Source organism: Aptenodytes forsteri, unplaced genomic scaffold (assembly GCF_000699145.1).
Source record: "Aptenodytes forsteri isolate BGI_AS27 unplaced genomic scaffold, ASM69914v1 Scaffold234, whole genome shotgun sequence".
Classification (NCBI taxonomy): domain Eukaryota; kingdom Metazoa; phylum Chordata; class Aves; order Sphenisciformes; family Spheniscidae; genus Aptenodytes; species Aptenodytes forsteri.
In genome coordinates this window covers 1,032,900-1,051,622 of record NW_008794006.1, presented here as the reverse complement: position 1 = coordinate 1,051,622, position 18,723 = coordinate 1,032,900, and positions in this window count along the sequence as shown.

Below are 18,723 nucleotides of genomic sequence, written 5' to 3'. Positions count from 1 at the left end.
TGTAGGACATCATTTGGTATTTCATTGACTCAGATTCATAGGCCTAGCCAGCAGATTTCAAAGTGCATCATTTTGAGAAAAACATAGCCACTCTCTGAAAATATCACAAGAACCACAGCACAAAGCTTTCATCAGGATATATGTTCAGTATGGTTTTATTTGCAGTTCTCATAATTCAGTTAAAGTCCTAGTCTGCAAGTATGAATTTTGACACTACAAGTAAAAGACTTCCTTTAAAAAAATGGATCTCAAACAAAATTCCTTTCTTTGTTGTAAGTCTTTTTATGTTCTTTACTTGATGTGAGTTATACTAAAAAAAAAAAAAATCAAGCATCTGTCATACAGAATCAATAATTCCCCTAAAAAGCAACACACCTCCACCTTTTTATTTCTAAAAATAAATTTTTATGCACTTTTTTTCATGTGCACTATTCTTAAAAGCCATCTCCAGTTTCTGGTACTTCCAAGATTGCTATTTCTTTGAATAGTAACTAGTAAAAAGGAAAAGCAGTATGTATTTCAGATATTTAAATACATAACTGCCTGCCCGTTTGGACTCTAGAGCACTGAAGCTGGGTTTTATGTTCAATACCAGAAAGGCAGTGAGTAGAAACACACAGCACTACTCCATTTTGTGACATGGCCAATGCATGGGTGATCTTAAGAAGGGTAACTGAATGAGACTGCTCCCCAGCACAGCAGCCTTTCTTTAAGAACACAGAATGGGAAGAAGGCAGTCCTTGTCCCAAAAGACAGAAACTCCATATACTCTTATTTCTATTATATGACATTTTCAGACAAGGTCATGTTTGCTAGCACAGCAATGATTTTAGAAGTGCACAGCCTCACAAGATTAAATGTTGATTTCTGTTTCTAGGAGTTGTTATTTCTGCCTTCACACTCAAAGACCTGACCACATCATGAATTTTGCTACATTTTCAAGATTTTCTTTGCAACTATGAGCACTAGAACTCTTTTCTAATTAAGTGCTGACAGTTTCATAGAATCATGTATAACTGTGATGATACTAAGAAAGCCAGACAGTGAATGGTTTTGCTTGTCTCTTCTTACGAAATAGCAGTTGCAAATCAGACAGCTAATGCAATGTAATGTTAGTGACTTCACAGTAAGATCTCAAACAAGAATAGGAAAAAATATTTACATTTTCCAAGTCAACTGCATATTCCCTAATTTACCACATAAAATTTAGTAAACTGGACTAAAGCAACCTCAGACTCATTAGCAGTTCTTTTCTAGAATCCATCAAAGAGGAAAGGAAGTAATTATGCAGCACTAATCTTTGAACTGGGAAAGAAGGCGGCAATTTCAACCCTCAGGAAGAACACTGAGGCAAAGAAACAGATACTTTGTAAGACCTAAAAAAACCAAGGAGACATGCAAAGAGCCAACTGTATTTTGTGAAGAACAAGGAATGTGAAATCAATCTACTATCCCAGTAACACATGTTATCAAGCTGTATGAATAGAGAAGAGGCAACTACAGTTAGAAGCCTTAATTTTTGTAAGACTTACTATTTTTCATTACATGCTTATGAGCAAGTTGAGAAAAGCACAGTCTAGATGAATCTATTGTAAATGGTTAATATCTGCATTCAGAGTAATAGCTAAGTATTACTTTCCAACAAAAGGGCTTCTTCAGGTTTTAGTTTAGGTACTTTACTATTTTCATAAATGAACCAAATAATAATATGCTGAGTGTGTGCTTAATATTAGTACCCTCAGGGTTGGAGGAAGTGCAAGTAATCTGAAGAACAAAATCGAATTCAAAATTACTTGGGCTAGTAAGAGACATGGGCTACTTGAGACATGGTCTGAAAAATAGTAAAATACAATTCAGAGGAGATAGATAAAACGCACAGAAATCAGAAATTTTGAGGTATAAGAAAAGGCAAAATTTTAAGGTAGAAGGGGCTGTTTTATAATGCTCACAAGCAGAAAGCAAGCATGAGAAACATCATCTTAGATACATGGATGGATAGAAAGGCCTCACTTGGAGCAACATGTCTAATTTTGTGTAACATGCTTAAAGAAAGATGCAAATGATATTAAGAGTCCAAAGCTGAGCAAGAAGGGAAGGTGAGAGCGCTACAAAAATATGACCTGCAAGAAAAGACTGAAAGAAGTTTAGAGGAGACTGAGTAGATGCATGACAGTAATTTTCAAATCTAGAAAAGGCCGCTACAAAAAGTAAGAAATATCTTTTTTGTTTCTGTTGTAGAAAGTGTAAATAGTAATGGGCTTAACTTGCAGAAAGAAAGATTTAGGTTAAACTTTAGGGGGTAAAAAGCCTTAAGAAAGGTGAAGCACTGGAGCGTATCGGCTTGAGTAGCTGTGCTGTTCAACACTTGGGGCTTTTAAAAATACATTAAGATAAACTTTATTCATTTGGACTACATCACCCCGCAAAATAAATGTTTTTACAGTAAATGAGAAATAATCAACAAATGTCAGTTCTATACAGGCTATGAGCATAAAATAGACATTTTCCCTCTTCTTTTATATAGTACATATGATAGTTCTGAATTCCAAAGCTCAATTTCTCCAAGATTATTTTGATAAAAAGGAGCAGGATGTACACACAACATCACCAGAGTATTTCCAGTCAGAAAGGTTTTACACTGTTAAAATGGTATAGTTTTCCATAGTCTCAGCATCATGCTTAAAACAGGACCATGATATCTTCATCTAGCCCTTATAACTAAAGCACACACACATAAAAATACATCACACACAGATATGATCATTTCACATTTTTCATCATTGCTATTCAAATCTGCTGATAGTTTGCTGATAATATTTAAAAGATCCTGGATTTATAGTTTGCATATTGATAAAGAAAGCTCATCTACAGCAGGGATTATACAGAGAAGAAAGGTTGATAGACAAGAATCTGACTTCAGATACAGTAATATAAATCACTGAGCCTTGACAGCTCCCTCTCTGCCCCTCTTTCTCTTCAGATAGGTAAATTAGAACAACAAAAGTGAAATTATACACATTAGCTTAATCAAAGCCACTCCCTCTAAACGTTTTTCAGAAGTCCTCAGAAACACCTTATTGTATCCCTATGCTATGACCCAGACTTTAAATCAAATTAGTATGGTCACAGAGTTGAAATAAGTCATTTTATTCCATAGATGATAATTTTTTTCCTAATATAGTCACAAAAAAATCCTACATAAGTCAAAATAGCTTTAAGCATAGTTTATACTGTCCCACTGTACTGCTGTCTTTATTATATAAACTGAAGCCTGTGCTGGGTATTAAAGAAGGTATTTTAAGCTGCACAAGATGGAAAGAATGTTTGCCTGTGTATAGTTACAAAAGAGTAGAGTACGGTTTGAAAGATTTTCATTGCTAAGAGGGCCCTCTTTATGCACTTATGTCTTGCAAAATTCCTCTCTGATTTAACTGTCTCCTTTCCCATAGCAATCAAAAAGAGCTGCCAAATTTCATTCTCTGTTGTTTGACACGATACCCAGCAGAGGCAGAGAAAAAGTCCAAAAATGACTCCACTGCCAACCTGAAAATCGCAAGAGCTCTGACATTTCCGCACTTTGACATTTTAGATAGCAATGTTGAGAAATAGGAAGTGGTCAAATCTGATGAACTGAAAACTTGTTTTTTGTTTTACTAGCAAATTAAGGGATAGGTTAAAATGATTAAAAGGGTAAAACTTTCCCAGATGTGGACTTTACATGAGAGCACAAAGAAGCATAAATGTAAATATACAGAACACCATATCATTTTAAGCAACCAGTAGTCTTTCTGAAAGAGACAATACCATCTGTTCATTTTATTCCAGTTTCTTACAAGTGCATTAGATCCTGACAGATAATGTCAGGCTATGCAATAAAAGGCAATAGCGGGTGGGGGGAACCCAAATAATATACCATCACAGGAGCCATCAGCCCACCAAAGGCCCATCTGCACAAGACCAGAGGAACGCAGCGCACAAAGGCAGGCAGGAAGCGAAACTGTTAACTCAGTGGAAGGGACACCCTGTCCAGTCCTTCACAGGGCTGTCCCAGGAGACTCTCATCCCCCGTGTCCAGGTGTGACACCCATCCTGATGAGTCAACCCTGGAGCATCTTCTGGACTTTGGGTTGTAGGGGACCATGTGTTCATGGTGCCAGCAACTAGAATGAGTATTTGTCTGGGTGTCAGCTACTGTACAGGGATCAGTAGCCAAAGGGCTCATGTGCTTGGGTGCCACTAAATGGAGAGAGTGGGGTGAGTGAAACCAAGTGCCAGAGACCCATGTGCCCATGGTGCAGCACCTGGAGCGCATGTGGGTGTGAGCACTAGTGAATATCCAGGCAGACTAGCCAGGGAGTAGGAGAAGTGCCCTAGGAGTCAGGGGGAGGGTGTATCCAGGGGCGAGACCATGACAGGAGCTGGCTACCAGAGGGATGAGCAGAGTCCCAGCTGGAGAGACCATAGAATCTAGGGGTCTCTAAGGGCGAGACCTGCATGTGTCTGTGTTTCTGCGTGGAGACCATGGGTAGGGAGCTTGGCCACTGGGGGACCAGGAGCATCCAGACCAGAGCTGTGTGTGTGCGCGTGTGTGAGTACCCTGTGGTACAGTCTGTACCAGTAACTGAGGGGGGCTGCAGTCTTGGGGGTTCCTATGTCCATGTGCCAGAATCTGGGGAGACTGGGATCCAGGGCAGCTACTGGGCAGACTGAGTGTCTGAGCCCAGCTGCTGAGGGAATCCACCTTGTACATATGTATAATATGTTCTTACCAGTGGACCTCCTTCTCAGCCAGAAAGGGATGGCTGGTGTTGTCTTTGTTTGTATGGGTGCTTCTCTGTGTCTGTCCGTGTTGATCTGTGTAGCCAGCTGTGTATATATGTGGCATATACGTGTGTCTCTGTGTGTGTGCCTACATACAGCCTCACTACTGGTTAGACCTGGGGTGTGGAGCAGCAGCAGCCTTGCCTCTCTTGGGCTGTTGGGTCCAGCCCAAATTTCCTTTAACAGATATTGCCATTTTATTTTCCATCTCGAACAATGGAAAGAAGATACAATTTTGCAAATAAGCAAATTTTTTTTTTTTTTAAATTGTCCTGTATAATGAATTCCTCGAAGGGGAAGAAAACAAAACAAAACAAAACAAAAAACCAAAACCCATGAATATTTCTTAACCCCAAGTCTAGTTTTCTCTCCAAAACATTTAGAGAAATACTGGTTCAAGCTTTGTGTCTCTCGTTCTCCTAAACTGTTTCCTCCCTTTGAAACAGAAAAAGCTCACATCCCTTGTAGATCTGTGCTTTCATGCTGATTTTAATTTGATTTGTTTTCAACAAAACTTTAGTCCCAGTTTCAGTATCTATCCACTAAATAAACATAGAAGACTCCAAATCAAAAGTTTGAATGGGAGATATTAATGATTTTCCCCTTGCTCAAGCAGTAAGCATCCTGGATATGTTAAGCATCTAACTTTGGATGTGGTTCAAAGCATTTAATGTTGGATCAGAAAAGCATAATTCCATGACATGTCCTATTGGGCAGCAAAGCTGGCTAAAGTGGTTATGTCTCTAGATGTTTTCCTCCTTCCCCCAGGCTTTCAACAGGAGTATTGACATGTTTGGGTTAAAATCAGGTAAGAACAGCAGAACAAATAAATATTAAGTTGTTCTTCGTGCAACAGGCAGCAGACTTGTGGAATTTTTCACCACTGAATACTGTGGTTTTGAAAGAGCTTTCATGGGTTGCAGAGGAGATCAGACAAGTACTTAGAGAGGAATTCCAGTAAGAGCTACCAAACCAAAACAGGGTCAGGAAATCCCAAGAAGTGAAAATAGTCAGAGGCTGGAAGAGTACTTGGGGAAAATGTCTTCTGTTGGAAACTGACCTGGCTGTTGCTGTTCCTTGACACAGAGGAGTGGCCCTAAGCAGATACTTTTTATTTAGGGGGAGATGACACATGACTGAAGGCGTTAATTTCTGAGAACTCACTCAGCAAAGCTAAGTCAAACACCTATGTCAAAATGTGTTATGCCATGGAAGTCTTCGGAAGACAGGAAAGATGAACTAGTATACTCTTCAATGAGAAAATGCAACTCAAAATTCTAAGAAGACAAATTTAGGTGCTATGAGTTACAAAAAGGGATGTGCTCACATCAGATGGTTCATCCCATAGTTACAGAAAGCACACTTCGTTTCTACAGGTTTATCCAGTTGAAACTCCTTTATCCTCCTGCTCTGGGTGCAAAATACCCCACAAAACAAGTTCTTCATGTAGCATTTTAACTATTGTAGCTAGAAAAGTAACCATTTATGCAACTCATACCAAGTAAAAGACATTTTGTTGGCTGTAGACAGAATGTGACCAGAAATGAAAAAAATGTCGGTACATTTGCACCTAAACTGATGTTTCAGTGTGAAGGATTATTAGCAAATTTCTACCAAAATGGTTGAAACACAACTTTCCATCAAAGTAAATATTAACTTGTGTACTTTTCCATTTTATTCAAGATAATTCTGAAGTGTTTTACACATGACTATGTAATGCTTTACACTATATATATACACACACACAAATATATGTATATGTGTGTGTGTTTAATCAAGTCTGATCTGCCTCAGATCATGATAGTGAATGCAAAGTCACAAAAAGGGAGAACAGATCCTGAATCAGATATTCCTGTCTGTAAATGAGAATTGTCTCCACGACCCACCTGCTGGCTCCCCCCTCCCAAAAAAGCCTTTACCAGAGGTGATATGTTCCCCAAACCTCTAGTTTCTAGGAATCAGCATTTTCCCATTGAAAATAAGTTTTAATTAAAAAATTCTCAACCATGCATTTCTACCTACATCTAGAAAGGTGTACGCACACAATATGCCTCTTAATTTCTACTGGTAAAACATTGAGATGAAAGCCATGAAATACTGTTACAGAAATTGTAAATGTATTCATGCATTTCAAATAACAGAAGATGAAAATTGGCTTTTAGAGTATAATCACAGAATTGAGTTTGACTTGTGCTATATAATTTCATAACATATTAAAATATAGCTAACAACTGAAAACGGTGAGACTGATTATTTAGTGAAAGCAGTAGTTGTGCAGGCTTCCGTTCTCTTGCTCCCTCATGAAAAAAATCACAGTGCTCGTCAGTCCTATCTGCTTGCTCTCCACACAACTTTGATGCTTGCTGGTGTTTGTTCATCTGATCCCTATTCTGGAATCAGCCCCCTTGACTGTGAGACGTTTCACAGTCACATTTCACACTGCATGTGTGATGAGGATGATTCATAGTTCGTTACTCCCACAGTGTGCTCCTACCCAAACTAAGTCAGTCCCTATATCTGTTTTCTATTCTCAGCAGGGCAAGATATTCAGGATACATTTCCTGTAAGCACTAATTGAGAAGGAAGGGCTCTTCCTTTCTCTACAAGTATAAGTATAAAGCATGTTTCAGCTCCCAAAACTTAAAACAAAGACTGGAAATTAGTCATCATGCAAATAGTCTCTAGCTGCGTTGTTTTTCAAGTCCTATGTCACTAGAATAATTGAATCCTCTCAATTCCCAGAAATGTGGAAATAATTAGCCTGGAAGGAGGAGAGAGATGAACGAGGAGTGAAAAAAAAAGTCAAAACAAAGACTAAGTAGCTGTGACTAACAAAACTGAGCAAAAGGAGAAATAATAGACACATTTTCTTTTAGTACCTAATGAAACTAGCAGTAGTGGTAGAACAAAGATAACATTGTTAATTCTGCCCTCCTAAAATGTGATGACAAACTCATGAAACAACAGTTCTGGATTAGGTTCAAAGTGTCACCAGAAATCTTGAAAACGAGGCAAGGCAAGGATAACATTTGTATATTGTGCCAAAACTCCAAATCATCACATGAGGAAAAAACCTCCTTGCTTGAGACAAAAAAAAAATTATCAAAACTACACAGAAAAAGTGAAGTGCTGTGTTGTGTTATCATTTAATGTTTACAACAAACAACGGTATCATTATTGCAGATATAGCATGGTGTAAACACAGCACACAGACACACAATCAAGAGAGTATGCACAGATTTGGAGGGCATGCTGGGGGGAAATGAGTCTGAGGTGGAACTACCGGTCATGAGCTGCAGGCACAGATATGCAAAGCATAGCAAACTATTTATTCTACTAACTATTTCTGTGATGATAGGAAGGGTTTAAATTTACATTGTTTGGATACTGTGATCTGTATCTCTGTGAAGTTGAGTTGCCTACTTCTTATAAAATTAAACTGTGCAAGAGTCTGTACAGTTACCAATCCTGCTTTAAGAAAATACCATAAAATAAACAGCCAAAAAATTCCTAAGGACTTTATGATCTGTGAACAGTGAAACTCAGTTCATACAGGGAAGAAGATATGCCCAGTGCTGATGGACAAGAATCTATCTTTCCAGATTAATGGAGACTCAAAATTATGAGTCTGTTATGAAATTGTTTCTAATAGCATCTTTTAGATGAGGTGCTTCCCGCATTTCTACTTAAGTTTTACTTGCTGGATTGTGATCAGGGCAAGTCTTTTTTGGCAAGGGGCAGTTCCACTTTTGAAGAATAAAGAACATAACAGTAGTGTAAAATGCTATTTGTTTAAGAAATGTTCAGCAGCTGAAAGTGCCACAAAGCTGAAGCCAAAGTAGCAGAAGAAAAGACTTGATAGAAGAAACTCAATAGTTTCTACTTCTCTTCCTCCTGCTTTTTTCTTCCTGGCCATATTTCAAAAATCCAAACTTGGAGATTAAAACATTCCATCGTGGCAAAACCGACACACAAGAAAATTCACTGGCATGTCTAGATTATAGCTGTCAAGCATGCATAGTGTACCAGGCTGAAAAGCACACCACAGTATATGCACTGTTCAGCTTATCTACTTTCTCCCTATTTCAGTTTTGATTTTCCAGTGGCACAAATGTGACAAGGCAGCAGATAAGGCATTTACCTGCACTGCTCTTCTGGGCTCAAATCAGTCCTGAGGCCTATCATGGAAATAATCTGCAACCACTCTAGCAGTGACTCCATGAGTTTTAAAGGTTAAAAACCTTCCAATACAATAACGACAACAAACTGCATATGCCACTGGTTAAAGAGAGAAATTGTTCTCACCAGACTGTTCTTAATACATCAATGATCTTTCCTCAAAGAGAACATGTGGAGCACCAGCTTCAATAAACAAAGTTAGAGGCTAGAACTGGGCAGGAAATGTTTTACCAGTCTACAAAAATGGGAACATTTCAACATTATTCCATTCAGCATCAGAACGGGACCAACATTACTAAGGGTAAGCAAGAGAAGTCCCAGAAGGCCAAAGAAAGGAGAGCTGAAGTTCTTTCCTACAACTCTGAAAACGTAACTTAAAAGCCCTGTTCTGCCCAGGAAATGGGTTTCTCAGTCCTAGGATGACAGATAACATACAGTGGTTCGTTACCATAGTCTCTATTTTCTCTTTGCTTTTTAAAAATGTATAAAAATGAAAATCCATTCATTGTTGCCCTAAAAAACTTTATAGACAAGAGTGTGAATAAAACAGACATTTTCCTTACTAAAAAAAAAAAAAAAAATATCTGAGAACCTATCAAACATATTGAGGTTCCCTACAGAAATCATACCCAGTTCCATGCCTAATGGTCATGTAGGAGATGTATATTTACAGTAGCTTTACCCACAATACCACAAAAATACAAAGAAAACCCACCCGATTACAAGTTAGCCGATGTAATAACTCAGTCTGTTTTCAATAAAAAATATTTTCAAGTATAATTTGTTCCTCGTGGTAGTTATTGTTCCTTATAGCTTTTCTTCATGGATAGATGAGGACTTAATAAAATCAGCACCATAAAATGCTCTTTAACGTAAAAGAAACTCTCATTTTCGGTTTCCACTGAGGCAGCTGGAGTATGAAATGTTACTAAACTCATCTGCGTATTTCATTTTAAAATAGCTATTAAAACTACATTTAACTCCTATGAAATCAAGCATTCATGCCTAATTGTACAGGCCTTGTGTCTGCTTATGGGTGAAATTTTACAAAGCTTAGCCATAAAAAGGTCAGTCTCTTGGGTCAGACTCTGAAACATTATTCCTCCCTTAAAAATATTCTTTTTACAAAACCCCTGCCACTATTCATTTCAGTAGTACTATTGTTAAGTAAAGTATTACCCAGCTTGATTTGAAGTACAAAACTAAATCTATTGGATAAAAAGGCAGTGGGAGGAAATAAACATTTGTAAGAAAAGTTTGCAACTTTCTATTTAAATATCTAATCCTTCTGCAGAAGAGGACAGGAGGCTGAAATCTTGCAATAGACAGAGTTATTTGGAAGTTCATTGTGATCCAGCAAAAAGATTTTCCATTTAGAAAATGTTATGAAGCCTGTGTTAATAGGCTTATAGAAACATACACTATAGTAAGAGCATGTAATACTAACCTCCTACATGGATGGCACTGTATACGCATGTGTCAGTATAATAACAGTTAGTGAATATTTAACTTGTTAAATCAAATTTGAAAGATTTTTTCTCATGTATTGAATTAGGAAATAAAAATAAAACAAGTCATAAGAAATAACTATGGCTGTAAGTGATTATTTTAGAACTTTTTTTTCCTTTTTCAGATGCCAATTACTTATTACATCTCCTCATATACTTTCAATTGAGTTGATAACCTGGTGATACATTATTGAATTTTAAACTAAACTTAAACAAACAGTATATGAAGAAATCAAAATGAAACTCTAATCGAAGAGAAGGAAGGCAAATTTTGTTTATTTATATTGAGGGTAGAGCTAATGAAACAGAGGTATCTTCCCTAGAAACCTCAGAAAAGAGTAAAAAATTGGTCTGAAAACTGAAAGTGTTAGAATTAATGGTGATACATTATTGAATTTTAAACTAAACTTAAACAAACAGTATATGAAGAAATCAAAATGAAACTCTAATCGAAGAGAAGGAAGGCAAATTTTGTTTATTTATATTGAGGGTAGAGCTAATGAAACAGAGGTATCTTCCCTAGAAACCTCAGAAAAGAGTAAAAAATTGGTCTGAAAACTGAAAGTGTTAGAATTAACATCTGTTATCTTTGGTGCAAAGACTTACTATAACCCTCTCCAAAAATGTTAGTCTAAAAGTTCTTTTACAAATTATAAAAATCTGTAAGGAAATTTCCCTTTACTGACAGAGTATTTCCCCCCTCAAAGACTAAATCCATTATCATAAAATGTGGTATATTTCTTTCTTCTTAAAAATATTGCTAATACTCTTAGCAAACATTTAAAAAGAAAATTAACTGATGAATGGAATAGGAAGCAAGCAAACAACGGGAACAGTGACTTAATAGCCACAACTGGGACACTTGTAGGAGATTGGTTCAAAGAAGAAACTTGAATTTGACCCAAAACCAGATTATAGCTATGATCTTGCAATAGTGATACCAATAAAAATAAAGAACCCATGGGTAAATAAGCATTTAAACAGAGTAAAAGTGGAGTAATATTAAAGGGAGGAGTTTTGAGAACCTTCTCTCCTATGTGCCTTGTAAAACAGCAAGTAGACCATTTTCTGGGATGAGAAATGTATGCTGACATTTCAATGGGTTGAAAAATTATTTGAATTGTGGTCTTATGGCTGGGATAAACAGGATAGCCCTGATCACTGGACTGAAACATTGAAGATATCCTGATGCTGGCATGTCCATGGTGTCTTCTGACCATTTTGTGAATTTCATATTATCCTTTCCTTGTCTTTTATGGAAAAACATTCAAAATGAAAGTATAACAGCAACAATGAAGCAGAAGGTGCTTTTTCTGTATGTAAAAAGGGTTTTCCCTGCTCAAAAAATTGAAATCAAACTCATTTTTGGAACACTAGGATTACTCAGCTGCGTATGTGTGACTACATCACTGAAAAAAACTCACTGTATTCTCTTTCCCCTTTATCTGCCAGAGACAATTGTCAATAATGACAATTCAAGCTCAATGTAAAGTTTGTTTCTGAATAAAACATATACTTTAAACTGTTGTATGGGCATTTTAAGTTTAGTTTCAAAGATATAAAATTCAGTTCCATGACTCATGAAAGAATTGACAGTAAAAGCCTATCTAAACACATTTTAGTAGATCCCAGACTCAGCCACAAAGACCCACCATTAACCTGTTAATGTCTTTGTTAGACTCATTAGCTCTGAATCTTGTTTGAAATTCTCTTTGAGAAAGCTTTGCCACAAAGCAAGCAGACTTTTTTTGCGGATGTATTTTAAGGCAAAGATTGCTTCAGCTAAAGCTGTTCCATTGTACAACATGTTAAGCCTGGAAATTTTACTAAACCAGTTAAGAACAAAATTACTCCAAAGTTTAAAATGGATTTATGTGTTGTGCATGTGTATATGTATATATGTAAACAGTTATCACCTGCAATGACGTATATGCTTGAAGTTTATAAATGCTAATAGAAGAAGCCTGCTAATGGCTAAATTTTATTGGAAAATTATTTCATACTCATTTTTAATTTCTGAATTTTCAAATATTGTGGGGTTTTCAATCACAAAACTATAAAATTGATTGAAATGTAAAGTCAAGATATTCATGATCTGACTTTATACCAAATTATTAAGAATAGAAAGCAACCAGCTTCCCCGTCAAGTTACCTCAGCTTTGTTGTGAACTAGTTGGATTTAGAGTGGTTGACAAACCCATTACATGCATAACTGTAAAAGTTAAGGCTCACATGCATTCTTATCTGTTACAGACTGCCATATCTGGAAAAAATAAAAGATATCTGTTTACAAATAGAAACTTCTAACATCAAAGTCAAATGTAAATTGAGAACAATTTCTCTATAATACGCTGTTTGATTGGATCATTTGAAAGGAAAGGAAGTTGAGATCTGCCAAACAGAGGGCAACGACAAGCTGCTTATCTCCTTTGGGACAAGTCATTTGTTGTTGGAGGAACATAGTGGGGTTAGTGTGGGGGCAGATTTGTATGGTTCTCTCACCAGGGAGATAGGCTACATCAGTAGCTATTAAAAAGACAATCCCTCAACTCATTTTGCTGTACTACAAAACCTAGAAGAATACTGTAGGTTTGAATGTGTATTACTAAATATAGCATTTCCCATCCTGGTCTAAACTTTATGCTAAATTCATTACATGCAGTAAGCAACTGCATAATCAAGAGAGGTAAAAGTTGAGGCAGCATTATCTGAATTTACAAGCCACGTCTGTGGATCTCTTCAGATGCACAGGAAAAAGTGAAGGCAGCTAGAATAACTTTATCCAGTACAGCACCCACTTTAATTATCAGCAATAGATTTCTATTTATGTAGTTGGAAAGAAACACAACATAGATGCCACTCACAAGTTACCTATGTGGGCATGATCCACACCAATCAATATCAACTTTGCTGAGGTCTTCTTCAGGCTTACAGTCTATGTGTGGTCGACTTTAGAGTCTTGTCCTGCTTCTTCTCTGAGTACTATTAAGAAATTCTAATGCTTTTACAGAAATCCAAGTTCCTGAAGATCGTAACTGACTAGCAGATATTGTTAATGACACCATGGCAGCACTTCAGGCCTTTGACTTCACTTCCAAGAGTCTAACAGACCCTTTCATAAGGCATGAATATCCATAGTGTGACACCTACTGCTTCACAATGTACATTCATACCAATAGTGTTCTGGAAAATTATCTAATTATATTGTGGAGTTAGTGCACATGGTTTCACTTTATACCTTCCTTCCCTGTACTTGCTGCATGGCTTTTGGCAGGCTCATAAAAGATATGACTCAGCCACTTGTCAGCACAATTTTTATGAGCTAAGAATAATTGAGTAGGAAGCAAGCTTGTCCCTAAAGTGAAATCTTAATTGATTACTAATTTTTGAAGCATTGTGTTTGAAGTGGGGTTAGCAGGAGACAGTATAAGAAGTTTCCCAATAATTAGGAAGCGTGTCTGCAAATCCTCAAAGGGTTCATGAAATCATCTATACATATGAATAATTAAAACAAGTTTCCCTTGCTTCACTGGAGACTAAATTTTTCAACATCCTACTACAAAAATGATGATTTCTCTTTCTTACTTAATTTATGATCATTATAGATTTACAATAAAATGCCCAAAAGCTAACACCAAAAGAGATATTCCTCTGCACTTGGTGCTCCATAAACACAACAGAGAGCTAACTTTACCTTTGGGCTCCATTCCTTCATGAACAGTTGTCCTGAAGTCACTGAGTAACTCAGATGTGCTTAGGATTGAGTACGTAAGTACCTGTTTAGAGCATTGGCCATTTTCAGCATTTGAAGGCAAAAGATACGTTTACCATGGAGAGTATTACTGTCAGGTATCTACTAGTTGTATATATTTGCAGTGAAGTACAGCAAATCCATTCTCATGCACTCCCAAACTGTCATTACCTGGCTAACTTATTTGAGAAAACACTTTTAGGTTAGTGTAAGAGCTTTACCTTAATCAGACTGAACAAAAATTTGTGATGACATATGAAGATCTCTATCTTGTTTCCCAGAACAACTGTTTTTTGCGCCATATTCTCTTGTGCTTTGCCCACCTTAAGGCTGACCACCTTCAATATTAACGTTACCTGCAAAAAAAATCAATTAAATTAGACAGCACTAACCAACAGAACAGTTCTTTCCTAAAACTATAATTGTGATACACATGTCCTACAGCACTGACAAGCGTTACAGAGCTGGATGAATCTCAAAATCCTGTTTGTGTAACTTGCACTAAGCAGATCATTCTATGCTTTATAGCTGGATAAGGGATTCTTTCCAGCTCTATTCAAGCTTTTTATTATTATTATTATTATTAATTTCTTATAGAGGGAAAAGAAGTTCACAAAGTGTGAACAAGTGCTATTCTTGGTTCACTATTACCTCTTCCAATAGCTTCTTCAGCACAAACATTTTTTGGATGCTCAGAGAAACCTTACTATTTTGTCAAGCCATATTCTCTGTTCCATGAATGTTCTCTGTGATTCTACATGAATGCTGTCTGATAGCTAAAAATTCCTCTTTCCACAGAGCATTCTATTCCAACTAGCAAATCACAGAATCTGGTTTACATTAATTGTGTCTCAGTCCAGCTTCAGTATAAACGAATCACCTATCTTTACTGTTCCTTCCATTGCCTCATTTTTGCCATTTGCTCCAAGTCAGGATCTAACCCAACTCCAAAATGTGGCAGTGCTCCACTCTGTAGTCACGTATTAAAAAAGGTTTTCTTACCCCAAAATGGCAATAGTTAGTTCTACCACAGACTAATCATTACTTAAGGGCTCAAATGTACCACAATCATTACAAGAATAGCTATATCAGCTGAAAAACATATATTATATGAAGATTTATACATTCCCTTTTCTGACATACCACTGCTTACCAATATGGCTCTAAATATGATCTATTCGTTATCTTGTAAAATTATGTTGACACATTTTTCATGAAGATAAATGGTAATACATTCCATATGCTTCTATATGTTGCAGAGATATCTCAAAATATGTCATGTGTATGTATTTGCTGTAAGAAAGGAAAATGCTAATATGGTATTCATCAGAAAACAAATAAATGTTGCCATGTTTTTGTTACGTGCAATTCCAATTAATGAAAATACAATGGTTTCACTAGGTAGAGAGCTTTTGGGTTGTTTTATTTTTAAACTTAAATTTAAATTTTATTTAAATAGGCTTCTTTTATTGTTGGTCTTTTTTGTTGTGGTTTGGTTTTGGTTTTTTCTCAACAAACTCTGTTCCCCACATCTATTGTAGTTTCTAGGACTGTATGTTTCTAGCTGGGATAGACAAACCAATTTAAATATGTAAAAATTAAGGAATGTTGCATGAGCAAAAAAAACCAACTCAGCACTAGTCTAAACAAGACAAGTCCTGCACTTCATAAACAAACATTTCTATCCACCTCTTTTTTGCTATTTTGCTTTCTAATGTGGAACATATGTAAATTTGAGACAATTGGAAGTAAAAGTATGTTTGTGATCATATTATCCACTACCATTCAGGCATGCAAAAAAACAAAGCTATTTCTTTTACAGCTCAAATTAATCTTGTATGATAAAATAAAATGTCTTTTTAATTAATGAAATCTATTTCTGCTGGAAAAATCATTTTGGAATCACATGATGGTGAATGTATTCATTCGTCTCTGCTTGCTCTGATTTAATATGAAGCCTGTAAGATGCCTGTCACTACCTATTCTGATTCATTAACCTCATTATTGCAAATCAATCAATTTCATTATGCTATTTTGTATGATAAAATAAAATGTCTTTTTAATTAATGAAATCTATTTCTGCTGGAAAAATCATTTTGGAATCACATGATGGTGAATGTATTCATTCGTCTCTGCTTGCTCTGATTTAATATGAAGCCTGTAAGATGCCTGTCACTACCTATTCTGATTCATTAACCTCATTATTGCAAATCAATCAATTTCATCATGCTACTTAAATATATCAAAATGTCACGTGAGGGAAAATTTGTGAAATACTTTAGAAAAGATGTAACTAATCCTGATGCATGGATTTACACTATTCAGAAATGTTATTCTGTTCATAATTGGAAGGTTACTTTGTAATAAGAAAACATTTTTACCCTCTTCATTTCTCCTGTCCCATCAGCCTTACTGATGGGAACTAAAACCCAAGGTGATTATTTTAATATTTCTTACAGTTATAACTGACATCATTGGTAAATTAAAAATAAATTGAACATGTGATTAGAGAAAGAAAGAATTTCATAATTTCCTAAATTTGGGAGTTATGACACATTACTTGGATCGGAAACTTCACATTTGATTTACATTACTAAGTATTGTGGGAGTTTTGTGCCAGTTTATGGCAAGATACAAAGGGAAATGATGAATTGACACTGCCATACTCACTGCCTTGTGAAATACCTCAGCATGACCAGATAGGAGGGGAACCACTCCAAACACCAGCTGCCCCTCTTTTTGCTTCTTTTGGCTACTTCCACTACTTCCTCATCCCATAGACCTGCAAGTCCTTTTCTGGCCAACAGCAGTAGTGAGGCAGAAATGAGAATATCTGTCCCCACTTTGCACTGAACTAGACTCTTGTTCCAGGCTTGTATTCTGGTACCTGACAAATCAATAATAAGACCACACAATGCAAATAATCAAAAATTCAATAGAAAACTGCCTAGGGAAAAAAAAAAGGTTAAACTTCTTGGCTATAGTTGCTGAATGGAAAATTTGCTCTTACTTTTCTCCCTAGCAGCATGTTGGGTTTTTTAAGCAGAAGTAGGAAAAAGACACAGGAATAACAAACTTCATTTTAGCCAAAACCAACTCAAAATAAAGTGGTTTGAAAAGTTGACAGTGTTTCTTGAGATTTGCTTCTGATCACTCTCTTCATACAACATATGTAGTGAGCAAGTACATAAACCATGGATTTAAACACAAAGATATCAGAATTTTGTAATACCATGCTAAGCATTATAATGTCCATATGAAAATCTGGATACTTCCATAACTTAAAGGGATCACAGGGATAGAAACATGGAAGATTGGAGGGTGCTTTAATTCTGTGATAACATGGTCCAGCAAGAACCTAAAAGCTCTAGCTGATGAATTTCACTCATTTCAATTTTATCTGCTTCAGACTGTGATTACTTTTCTTTTGCCCCTTCATATGTTTCAATATTTAGGGTCATTCAGGTGCACTCCAGTTTTTAATTTCCTAGCTTTCAGATTCTGAATTATTTTACTCTGTTATTTTTTTTAAAGCAAAATATTTGTGTAACAAAGAAAGCCTCTAATATGACAAGATACTATGCGTCAGTAACCAGTGACAGTACACAAGTGCAAGATTTTTCTATCATTGTAACAAAAACACCCACAGTAAAGAACTTAGCTTTGATTTTAGTGCTTGATAAATGAGAAGGAAAAAACAGAGTTCATTCACTCAAATATGATAGTGCTGCATGGGTTTTAGTTAATGCAAAGTTGTAATTACTAATTATTGCATCACTGCAGAAAAGAGATATGATTCTAGATAGACCTGAAAGAAAGCATTCCACTAAATACACTGGCACGTACATGATATTTACTCTTATGGGGGTTTAGTGTAGGGATTAACTGAAGGGTTATGTGAAATTTGATGGTTTAGATTTTATAAGGATCTACGGCTGTGAAATCAAGGGAGGTAAAAGTATTCTTTTTCTCTCTGCTTACTCTGAAACATCTAAATTATAAATTTAATCAAGGCCAAAATGAAAGGATGTTAAAGCCTAAATCCTGCATTAAGATTTGTGTGTGTAATTACAGTGTTTCACTTGGAAGTTTGTGGCCTTCTCAAAATCTGACACAGAAAATTGGTAACAGTCAATAGCTAGCTAGATGATTTTGGAACACCAAAAAGTATGATCACATATAGACTTTTTCCCCATTTCCACCAACTGCTGAGTAAAAAAGAAAAAAATAAAAGAATGAAAGAAAATAAGAGCTCATGAAGATCCGATTCTTAAAGAAAATATGGCAGCCTTAGGCCATTAAAGTTTTTAACACATATAATTGGGTAAAAATCAACTGAAAATACAAAAATATAACTTTATTAAAAGAATAAATTCCTAATTAATAGACTGACACCCATAACATTTACACCCATAACATTTATTGAGGCTGGTCTTTTTTGTTTTCCTACAAGTACTAATTATA